Source organism: Choloepus didactylus, chromosome 7, assembly GCF_015220235.1.
Source record: "Choloepus didactylus isolate mChoDid1 chromosome 7, mChoDid1.pri, whole genome shotgun sequence".
Classification (NCBI taxonomy): Eukaryota; Metazoa; Chordata; class Mammalia; order Pilosa; family Megalonychidae; genus Choloepus; species Choloepus didactylus.
In genome coordinates this window covers 101,260,616-101,273,769 of record NC_051313.1, presented here as the reverse complement: position 1 = coordinate 101,273,769, position 13,154 = coordinate 101,260,616, and positions in this window count along the sequence as shown.

Below are 13,154 nucleotides of genomic sequence, written 5' to 3'. Positions count from 1 at the left end.
TGCACATACATATATATACACACACAAATGCATATACATATGCATATATATACACATATGCAAATATATATACACACGCACACATACATATATCCGGTTGGCTCTGTTTCTCTGGAGAACCCTGATTAATACTATTTGCTACATTCTATGAAGAGTAGAACTCTGGGTCCTTTTATTTACACTAGACTATTCAAGGTTCCAGGGTTGTGATTAAAAAGAAATAAATGTACCAACATTTTATCAGTGGTTATTTCTCTGATAATGAGATTAGAAATTGTTTATTTTTTTCCTTACCTATCTATATTCTAAAATTTCGCAGTATGGAAAAAAATGCAAATATAGTGAATGTTTTGAAAATTTATAGCCTGTTCAAGTTTTCCCATCCATGATTTGGTACAAAGGTTGTTTAATATTTTCATTAATTTTTTAAAAGACACTCAGCATTTGGTTGCCCATGTCCCCCTTTTTTCAATCTATCCCCTAGATAAGCAACAAGGCCACTTAAGGAAGCACTCATCTCCCTTTCATTAGTCATTACAAATTGCTCACTTTTTAAGTTAAAAGGAAGATGTTTTGATTTGTTTTTTGAGTGTAACTGGTAGCCTCAATTTTCTGGAGGGAAAGAAAATGCCAAACAATTTATCTGAGGTATTTCTTAGGCCTTATTGATTTGCAAATAGTAGACACGTAATACCTGTTCCTTGTGTTCCTTTCACTCTCAATGAAATTTCTCTCTCTTTTATGAGCATTTACTGATGGTATGTGAAAATATGTCTAATTTCACTATCACAACATTTTTCCTTGGTAGGTATGCTATATTTTACAGAAGAAGAAACTGAGGCTTAGAAAAGTGAACCTATGCCAATGGTAAATTTTTAAGTAGTGTCAGAAACTAACCTGCATCCAATTATGACTTCAAAGATAATGCACATTGAAAGGGACAGTTTCAACTGGGAAAAAGCAATCATTGTTGCAGCACAATGGAGACCCTCTGTTTTTATTTCCATAATCCTTGTATTAATATATAACCAGATGTGTTAATAGCAGTAAAAATAATTAATAAGGAAATATCTGTAAACATATACACATAGTCATACTTTTTCATTTTTCTGTTAGAGGTAGCTGTAGTGCATGTTAAAGTCAAAATAAGTTGAAGTACAAAGGAATCTAAAGCTTGCAATTGCTAAATTTTTTTTGAGAATAGAATCCAAAGAAATCAAATAAAAAGGGTAGTTATAGCATAATTGTTTCAAAAAGTCACAAATACAGGAAATAATTGTAATTATTTTAGAATGAAATATAAAAACTTCATTTAAATATCAAATTGACGTTAAAATGTTTTGGAGTAACAGTACTATATCTTACCGTGTCAACTTTAAAAGAGTAAAATTAACTTGAGATCATGTCTCAATAAAAATTTATCACTAGAATTTTGAAAGTCATCGGTAAATTTATTAAATATATCATTTTACCATTGGCAAGCTAAAATTGTATTGGTCTAATAAAATGTCAACATTCAAATAAATGAGTTATTGCTTACTGTTGGTTTTTGATGAAGTATCGCCTTTATCTGTAGGAAGAAAGGAGATGGAGAGAGAAACAGAGTAATATATATATTACGTATATTTCCTATTTTAGCAAATTTTGGTCATGCAAGTAAATCTAAGTCAACCAGGCTCTGAAACAGGATTTTTCATACCAGTAGCTTCAAACATTGCTAGTCTGACATTGTTTGACATTGTTTCCCACATAGTTTTTTTTTCAACATGAATAAGTAAACCTGCCCTCCATGACCTCAACAGCCCTTCCCTCTTAGGTATACCTGAACCTGCACGCAGCCATCCTAGCCTAGAATTTCTACACTGACCAACGGGGGCTGCTTAATTTCTGTGAAGGTAACCAGGATCATGCTTTATAGCTGAACTCTCATGGCCCAGTTTCTATGACTTTTTCTTCCCAGTTACCAACTATCTACAGCTTACTGATTAGGACGACAGTCTTTGGAAACCGTCAGGACTAGGAAATCCTCTGATCTTCACCTTTCTCTTCCGTTAAATGTGAACTATCACATCATAGGTTTGCTTTGAAATGGAAAGTAAGAATTTAAGTGAAACAGCTTAATACAATGCCTATCATGTAATAATAAATGGAAATATTGATATTTTTATTATTTTCCTCTGCAGTGCCTCATATTTTGCCGACCTCATAAGATCTTTTCATAAATGCATGTCATTCGATTCAATTGCTAATTTCAAGAGGGTTTATATGACCCATTTTTCCTACTAGGTGTCATAGAATAAAAAAAGTATAATTTAGTCAGAGATTCATGTGTTCAAAGCCTGGTTTATCAGCGACTCCCTGGCTAAACTTAGGAAAACAATCTAACATCTGGTCCTCTGTATCTCACTAGCTAACTGGGAGGTATACATACAAGTCTGAAGGTTTTATACATTCAATATGTTTGCATTAGATGACTAACAATTCTCTAATAGATCATGATGCCACTTGCTCCCCTCTGCCACTTTTCTCTCTTCCCACCTGTGCTCACCAAACCCATAATCATCTTTGTTGCATTAATGAAAGGAATGACACTTTGGTGGAAGTATATTTAAAGAAGAATATTTTTCCATTTTCTATGAATATTTTTATTCATTTAAACCATATTTATACACAATTGAAAAGTTGGTTGCAAGTTTTTTCCTTGCTACTTACTAATGGAAAAGGACTGTATACTTTCTTGTAGGTGTTTTAAGACCAGGATGACATGGTTGTTTATAGGAAGAGCAGGGAGGATGGTTTCATAATCCTGAGGTAGGGAAACAAAGAATATTTAAAATAAAGATGTGAAGAATACCTTATAGATAGTATCTATAAGCTCTGTCACAAACTGATACTTCATTAAGCTGTTAAGTATTGTTCTTAAATATTTTACTGTATTTAATTTATCTCACCAATGAAGCCATAATCTCCTTCTGAGATCAGACCATATTTTGATATTTGATATTGCCGTCAAAATCTAACACACAGGTGGGCTCCTCCCTGGAAAAATCTCAGCATATTTTCAAGACTCCTATCTCCCCATCTAGGACTCCAACCCATACCATTCTTTAGAGGATAATTTCTATAGTGAGCATTGTCTACATGGATTTGGAATCATGCCTTTATATCTTCTTCATGCCTTTTCATGGAAGCTAATAGATGACATAAAGTCCAGAAAAGTCAATAACCACAATTCTAATTGTTAAATACAGTTTCTAATCACTGTGCATTCTAAACATTGATAGTAAATTAAAGTTCTTAATTTGACTGCATGAAAGGCCAGATTCAGAAGTTTCACACTTCTGCTAGGACTCAGAGGGTTTCATATAAATAGAATAATTTATCTTTTACCGTAGATAAAGAGTTTCAATAGGATAAACATAGGGAGGCATGTTGAAAATCTTTGAGGGGTTGGGGGAGTGGCCTGGGTGGGAGCGCTGGTAAACAAAAAAACTGGGTAATCTATGGATCTCCGTCCTGCCTCCACCCGGTCTCTGCCCCACCTCGGCAGCAGTGTCCTAGTCATTTCCAACCTCCCAGCCTGCTCTAATACTTACCCTGGCTCCAGAGCCCAGATCTTCGTGCTGTAGGGCCGGAGCCCAGGGACCCGCTGCTGCCCAGCCCTCCTGCTGCGACTGTAAACCCCCCACCCCGCCGCGCGCGGGCGACGTCACCAGGCTTTATGCCCTCAGAGCTGTCATTGAATACGTGGATTTTTCCTGTCACTTCACTATCTCCCTCTAGGAGCTGCACCGAGAAAATTCCACACTTTTTCCCTGGTGAAAAGCGGAGTTCTGCTTTTCTGTCATTACTGCCACTTGGTGAGGGAGTTAAATGTCTGTTTGGACACCTCGGCAGTATTTTATAAGAGGAAAGAATTATTAGAAGGACCGGAATGCCCAGGGGTGGCTGAAAAAGGAGAGCCTCCTTTCCAGCAAGATCGCCTGAATTGGTGCTGTTCGAATTTAAAGAGCAGATCGGAAAAGTTCATAGATGCTGAAGTTTGCAGTGCAGACGCCATTGAGTTGCCAACAGCGCACTCATGGTCACATATATAAAGTAGGCATTTTGCAGGCTCGCACATAAACAGTTTGTATTCCTGTCCTCAATAACAGTTTTGTGGTCAGGAAATTCAAGAAGAGTAATAGGAACAACTTTTAGGAAATACCTAGAATTCCTGACTCAAAGCTGCCGGCTTCACGTTCAGCAGGTAGCAGGCATTGGTTGAAGATGGGTTGCCTTTTCCGTGGAGGATCAACGAGTAATAGATGCATTTTCTTCTATGCTTGGCTGTTTCCAAGGTATAAAGGAAGGAATTAACTCATTACCTAGAGAAAATGTTGGGTCAAAAGATGTAAAACCAAAGATTAACATTCATTAGCAAATAGCTGTCTGAACTCTATTGGAAAAGAGGCTGGAAATTTCTCACACCAACCCTTGAGACTTACTTATCCCAACTGCAACTATGACAAACTGCCATTTTCACAATGCTGAGTGCCATATTCTTTTCGTAGTATTATAAAGAAATTTCAAGTGCCAAATGCACAGACACTGTTTTAATCCTCTTTTGCTTCTTACTTCAGTTCACACAACACTGACTAACAAATCTTGGAATTTAGAAGTCATCCCAGATGGCTTTACTCACAGCAGCGTCCAGGCATAGGTCTCTCCTGTTTGTCTTTCTAAAGGTTTGTGGATCCCATTCCCTGATCTCTCTCTCACTGCTGTATTCATGTTTTCACCATCTATTGCCTAGACTTTTAAACTTTTCAAGTCCTTATAGTTCCAAAACCTCTGCCTACCTTTTTATAAAGGGAATTACTTAGTACATTTATTCTTTTTTCTAGTGCAAAACAATTCATTTATAATCTTTTGATAGTCTATTATTTACTGTGAATATTTTATTTTTCTTTCTTAGAGACAATATATTTGTAAATATTACTTGTTCCCATACTCACATAAATGATGTCAAAATGAGAGCAACTTAAGTGTCTTAGTGACAGACATTGCCAGTGAACATGTGTTTGAGAAAGTGACTATGCCTTTCTTGGTTTTTGATACATCTCCAAAGCCTAGCACAATACTTATTACACAGGTGGCAGTTTGTAAGTAGTGAGTGAACACATACTGTCCTGGCCTGGATTCTTAGGGAAATACAAAGAAAAAAAAAATCATGTCTTTCCTCTGAGAATTTGAGTATTATTGTGGGTGACACACAATTATGAATGAGTAAATCATATTACCAGGTAGTGAACTTTAAATATGTGCATTATGATGGAGTTCTGTGAATTGATATGGTCTGTATAGAAACTACATGGTTGGGTTACATTTTCAATGGCTTTGAATAATGTGTGTGACTTGATTAGGAAGAAAAAAGTTTGGTATACTAGGATGGAAGAGCAGAAACAGAAAAATCAATATATCACAAGATATATTGAAGTCATGTTTATTAGGCTGTTGAAAATTGTTGGGAAGTTCGTACAGAAGTCCAAGGAGATTTGTTTCCCTATATAGTACAGGAAAGTGTTTCCATTGATGTTTTAGAGGGTTGGAAACTTACATCATCAAAATATTTTTTCATAAAGCTATTTGATAGCCCTGTACAGCATGATTCGTAAAGCTGAGAAATTGGTGGTATAGAAAATTAGTGTCATGAAAATTTTCCAGATTAACTTTGTGGCAGTAGATATAGGACAAAAGAGTAGGATGTGAAGAGATAAAAATGTTTTGATGAAACATTTTATATGAAGGTCAAATCCTGAACAGAAGAAAGCTTATAGGTTTTGAGCCTACATGTGTTGGAGAGCATACAGTAAGTACATCTGTTATAGAAAGGAACAGTACACGACTGAAATAGCACCATAGCTGCTCTTTATCAAAGAGCTCATGGGACTTTGGCATTACATCATTTGCCCACTGTGTTGAGGGATATTGCTGATTCTGATGGTGTTATAGTGGCTTTTACTAAGGGGATGATGTTCTGTAATGATGACTATGCCCTAGTTAGTGGCATAGTTCAACCATTGCTTCCAGGCAAGCAGTAGTAGTTGCTGTTCAAGCCCAGTTAGATATACTTCCAGTCAATGTAGTATATCAAACCCTTGAATTTAACATTCTTGGACAACCTATGCAACGTCCACCAGGGTCTCAACAGTGTTCTAATCAACAGGGAGGCAACAGAAGGAGACAACAAAACATAGGGACACGAAATAGAGGAGACTTCAAATCCTGTCATCCATCCCAACATCCTCCACAACCTCCACAAGTGCCCCCTATTCCTAGAAATAGAGGGAACTTTGGAGATAATAGAGGACAACAGGATCGAGAAGGATTTCAAGGCCAAAACAGTAACAACCTTAGAATCATGTAGAAGATCTTCCCAACACAACTGAGATGCTATAATCTGAGACCCAATGTGACTCATTGTTGGTGATTTGATTGACCAGAAGGAAGCTTTCCACATCCCTATAGACAATGAGAATGTCAAGAACAACAACCACCACAATGAGACCAGTCAAAAGACAGAGGAGAGCAAAGTAATCTATAATCCTGAAAGTCAGGAGGAAATAATAGGACTGTGCACTTAGTGCAACAAGTACATTCACCTTCCTCTCCTACTTCATCTTGAAAGGGAACGTCAGGTCCAATACAGGTACAAAATATTTAAAGGATGTTATGATTCAATGGTAGAGGTTTCTTGTTTTCCAAACGAATTTTTAAAAGATGATGATCCAGTAGACCACGATATACAAACTATCCAAGGTAAACAAAAAGTGCCTATGTACTATTTAACCTTTAAAGTGGATGGACATAAGGTTATAGGGCAAGTCATCCCCAAACCTCTCAGATCAACTAAGGATAAACTAAGGTTACTTTTACATAAATATGATTCCGTATGGCAAAAGTGATAAAATCAGGTTGATTATAGAAAAGTTCCTCCTCATCATATTACAACAGGAACTGTTGCACCAAAACCACAGCAGCAGTATCACATAAATTACAAGGCAAAACTTGCCATACAGACTGTGACAAATGATTTAACAAAACAAGTATTATTACTCTATCAAAATAGTTCTATGAATACCCCCATCTATCCAGTTCCCAAACCTAATGGATCTTGGAGGGTGGCTTTAGACTTCAGAGCAGTTAATAAAGTCATTCCTTGAATAGCAGTTCAAAACCGACATTCAACAGGGAAATTAACCCAGATGCAGAGAGAACAATATGAAACGACACTGGATTTATCAAATGGATTCTGGGCACATTCCATTACAAAAGAAAGTTACTGGTTAATAGCATTTACATGGAAAGGAAAACAATTGGTGTGAACAAGGTTACCTCAAGGTTTCATTAATAGTCCAGCATAATTTCCTGCCCATGTAGTGGAAATATTAAAAGAAATACCAGGTGTAGAGGTTTGTGTGGATGATATATATTTTTCCAGTGTAGCAGAAGAACCACATTTATTTACACTAGAACAAATGTTTAAAATCTTATTAAAGAGTGGGTATATTGTTTCCTTAAAAAAGTCAGAGATAGCAAAAGAAGAAGTTACATTTCTTGATTTCAGTGTCACTAATGAAGGTCATGGCTTATCTGCAAAGTTTATAGAAAAACTTCTAAATCTCTCAGCTCCTAAAATCTTGGAACAATTACAAAGTATGTTGGGGCTTTTGAACTTTGCTGGTACTGGTTGCTGAACTTGGGTGAGCAGGAGCGGTGGCGCCAAGCAGACCCCCTTCACCTGTGGAGAAGGAAACAATCGTCGGCATTGGGGTGGCCATGATCTGTCACCTGCCAGCCACTGCGGGGTCCAAGTTGACCAGTGTTGCTGACAGGGCAACGCTGAAATGAGACACAGACACAAAGTTAAGATTTAAGGGAGCAGGGGACCCACAGCATCGTGTGCCAAGTGGGTGCTGATGCACCTGTGCTCCAGTTATTTATTCGTTTGTTACACAAAGCTAGACTACGCTACATGATCAGAAGCATTCAGGGTCTCTCAGATATTAATCTTTACATCCTGCTGCGGATAAGAAGGAACAATCTGGGGTCAATGGTTAACGCTGCTGTCATAGTCACAAGACACACATCTTTACAGGGCATGCCTACACAGCATTCCATGCAGGCTTGTGGCCCAGCACTCCAGGCCACCGCCCTGGACATGGTCTAAGTGACATGAAAAGCTTGGTTCCCCACAGACCAGTGCCGCCATGAGAGCTGCTGTCTCCAGGAAGTGAGGTCGTCTGCAAGATCCAAAAACCTCTGCACCAGAGGAACACTCAGGAAATGACTATGACTTTTCAAAGTGGGTGCATGCGTGAGCAGACAAGTAAGAAAGAGTGCAAGCAGCATCTTAACCCTGTGTTCCCTGGAGCCAGCTAGTGAGGAATCACTAGGGGAAAACAGCCCGTGGGTGCACACACTCTTAGAGAAACACTCCTTACCGAAGGCCCCAGGGGACACTGGTATTCCCCGCTTCTCCCCACACTGTTGTGACCCCAAAACTTTGGTGTGTAGCCTCTGTTAGATAAGATACATGTACTCCCAAAATATGATTTAACTTTGTATACAGCAGAATATTATACTGATGGGTCAGCTGTTAAAAATCCTAATCTTCAGATGACATATTCTGCTGGTATAGGAATAATGAAAGGTAAATTTGACCCTAATTTCTCCATTATTAAACAATGGCGATTTCCCTTAGGGGATCATACTGCACAAAATGCTGAAATAAGTGCTCTAGAATTTGCTGTCAAAGAAGCTATGATGGACAAAGGGCCAATTTAAACAGTTATAGACAGAATGTATTTAGCTAAAAGCTTTAATGAAGAGTTGGATATTTGGATACCCAATGGGTTTGTTAATACTAAGAAAAAACCTCTGTAGTGTAGAAGTAAATGGAAAGTTATTGCTAATTATAAACAAAATAAGCCCAATATCCACAGTGGTACATAAGCCAGGGCACCAGAAACAAGGCATTCTTACTCATAGCAAAAATAAAAAACTACCAGGCCTGGACAAGGAGCTGGAACAAGTCGTGGGCTCAAAGAGACCTAATCCTAAGGGGTATCCTGTAAAATATATATAGATACATCTTTTGGAAAATGGTAATGTATTATTGAATGAGATGAAGGGAAAAGGTTTATTTCTCCAGTTATGGAAAGAAGAAATTTGGCCCAGCAGGCCCATGATACATTTGGAACAATTCATGGAGAACAGGAAGCCACCTTAATTAAATTAAAAAATAAATAGTGGTGGCTAATATGATAAAAAGTCAGATCTGTTTTACCCAATTGTGAGGAATCCCAAGTAATTAATTCTTCCTCCCAAATTCCTACTCCTCCAAAAACAATTATTCATCCTGATAAGCCTTTTGAAAAGGTTTCTATAGATTATATCAGTCCTTTATACTCATCTCATGGTCATGAACATATTCCTGTTGTTGATGTTGGAATGGGATATTTTGGTTACTCCCAATGAAGGCCAAAATTGCTAATGCAAATGTTAAAGCTCTCAACTTTTTATCAGGTACTGCAATCCTTGAGGTGCTGCATTCTGATCAAGGATCAGCATTCACTTCTGCCACCTTGCGACAGTGGACCAAGGACAGAGGTAAACAGTTGGAATTTACTACCCCTTACCAACCCCCAAAGTCGTGGAGAGGTGGAAAGGAAATATGGTAAAATAAAAGGAGTCTTAACTAAACTGTTGTTTGATGGCCTTAAAAGTGATATCCACTTATCCCTTTTGTTCAACTTTCCATCAATAATATACCATCCTCACAGATGCATCAAACACCTCATAAGTTAATGTTTGGTGTTGATTTTAATTTGTCTTTTGCAAATGTAGATTATGCTAATTTGTCTAGAGAAGAACAATTATCTTTCCTGCAGGAACTCAGAGAGAAGCTGCATTGTCCTCCTGCACTCCTGGTTGGAAACTTCCATTGGCCTATTCATCCAGGACAGGGTACAGAAATATACTCCTCTGTGTCCATATTGGAAAAAGCCTACTAAAGTTCTTACAGTATTTGATGATCATATGGTCAAGATACTGGGCCATCTTGGCCAAAGACAAAAGGTTAATATTGGTAATTTTAAGCCCACTGCTCATAATGAAAAATATACACCAGTCCTCTATCTTCAGGAGTGGATGATTTGGAATAGGGCAAAAGATATGGAAGTTTTTATGAAGAAGAATCCCAATATTGAGCTAGAAGATACAAGATGGGAAAGTGAAGAAACCTCAAAATCCACTGCACAGGTGAAGTTAAATATTTTTTGTTTACCTTGTGTTCCACATCTACACAAATACTTTGCTGGTTCTTTTTTGGACTAACAATTATTGGACCTATCGTAGGGTTTATTCTATCAGCAGTTTTTAGATTGCAATGGAAAAATGCTATACGTCATCCTGGTCCAATAATCTCTTGGAATTTAACTAGTGTCTCATCCATGACTGACATTCCTGTTGCTCTCCCACATCATCGAGAACAATGAGCCCTTCACCCTGCACGTAGGAATTTTCATTTAGAAATATGTGGTCTTCAACAAGGTATGTTTTGGGAACCATTCCCTAAGCCTATAAAAGGCATGTATTTAGCTAAATACAGGAAATGAACTCTGGGTATCTCACAAATCCTTTTGATAAATACCTCTAGTTTGGCACAAGGTAATCAGATGTATACTGCTCAAGGACAAAAAATCTTGGACCCACTTAATTGATAATGAATTTGCCCAATTGCAAGAAATTGTCTTGCCTTTTACTTTACCTCTAGATCAGCCATACACTCAGGAACAATATCAACAAAAGAGGTGTTTTCAAGAATTTGGGCATTGTTACTTAGTAGATCATGGCTCAGACAGAACTTGGCCATCTTCTGAAATTATCCAGGATCATTGCCTTATGCCTCCATCTAGTGGCATCTCTGATACCACCAGACTTAATGCCTGGATGTTTTACATTCAACCACAAATTATGAGACCAAGGAATTGGACTATTGCTGATCAAAATTATGCATGTCCTGGTGCATATAGTAAGCCTGGAGGCAATGCTACACATAAACAGGCTGTCTTTTGTTCCACGATATATATGATAGTTGGTTGAACTATGATTGAACAAGAACTATGATTGAACAAGAAGTTCAAAGTGAGAAATTATTTCCAATGATTGAAAATAATATAACTGGCCTATTGATGGATTGTGCCTTGCCTTCACAGTGGAAAAAGAAAAATAGTTCTGATGGAGAACTAAAATCTTGGTTGGTTATTGCAGTAGCAGATTGAGCAGTTTATCTACTGTTTTTTTAACTTTTAAAATTTGGGACACTAATACTTTAAATTTAATTAAACTCTTCAATATTTTATTGAGCACATATCAGTGATACATATTTTAGATGCTCTGAAGGAGTTTACAATCTAGTTTGAGAGCAAGACTTCAATGAAGAAAACAATGAGGGAAAATCTGAAACAAGTAATGAGCAGTGTAATGAGAAAAAGGTATGAAGAGAACTTTCTTATTATATTTTCTCCAAAACAAACACACAAACAAACAAAACCTGGAATGAGTCAGGCCCTATAAATTTGGGAAAGAATACAATAGAGGGAAAACATTGTGCTTTACCAACATAGTTAACCCTTAGTGTTGACAATGGCTACCAAAAGTGTTAGTCAGCAGGGGAAATGTTTTAACAGATAGCAACAACAAAACAGTTCTGAAAAAGGTAGCTACAAGCTAATAACAAATTCTGACTAATAAATAGAGACAAGAGATTAAATGATAACTAAGCTTATGTTTGTCAGACCCCAGAAAAAAGAGTCTAACATATAGAAGGAATATCTGATCCAGGGGCCCTGCTGCTTATCTCATAGATACCAGGTGTGCCATAAACTAAGGGTTGAAGGCTGTTTTAGAAATCCCAGTCATAGTGTCGCCTAGACCCCAAAAGGCAGATAAGATCAGATAGGTCCATAAGATGAAAGACCACAAACAAGCCAAAAGGCCTGCTTCCTCAACATAGATAATACAGTGCACATCAAAGAAGAGTAGTGTGTTAGAACCCTAGTAACCAATCAGCTCAGAAGTTCAGCCCTCACACACTCAAAGCACAGGACACCCTTCCCTCCCCACGTGGGTTTTTCCTTTAAAAAATGCTGCTCTCAGATAGAGAGCCGGAGCCATTTTTCTTTCTTTCTTTTTGCTGGCTTCCACCTGCTTTCTTCTGCTTTCTTCCTCTAATAAACCTTAAACACTCTACTTAAACCATGACTTGCTGCATTGTGTGGATTCCTGAATGACTCCAACCTAACAATGTTGAAGAAAGGAAATCTAGATATAGGGTAGAAGAATAAGGTTGAATTGATATTCTTGCTTCCTTGCTCTGCCTTTTAAAATTGCTTGCTTATTTTTGAATAAATATTTTATAATGAAATACTCATGTTATTGAACATGAAAATTTGGATGCTATACAACACCTGGCTTATATATATTTAATAACTAAAAATCCAAGTTATCAAGACACAGGCAATCATGTAGGTGTGCCTAGTTCTGTGTTAGCCACTGGAGACGGAAGTATGCACTACTTAAAAGAGAAGCAGTTTCATCAATTCCCAAGGGAAAGTTCACAAAAATGAGGTAATTAAAAATGTTTTATGGATGCTAGCCATGATGTGAAGCAGGGTCCTGGAGAATTTCTGATACACCATTCATTACCTCTTTCATAACTGATTCTTAGAAAAGTTTAGATGTCAAAGAGAAGTGTGACAGCAGCTTGAATGGCAATAGGGACACTTGGAGAACTAGGGCCAGTGTGAATATACCAATGCATATGAAAGCATTTCAATATTTTAACTAGTATGATAATGTCCATGTGTACCAGTAGAATATAAGCATTAGGCACTTTGATGGTGCAAGGTGTTATGGGTGAGAGGCTGAAAATAAAGAAGGAAAGGAAATAACCATTATTCTATTCCCTAAACAGTAAACCAGATTATCATCCCTTGCAATCAATATACCGATGTAACTGGCAAAGGGTAGAGCAGGTACTATTTAAAGAAGGAGAAGGATATGATAAACAGACATGCCCCATCTAAGAAAGGGCAGAAAGAGGCAAG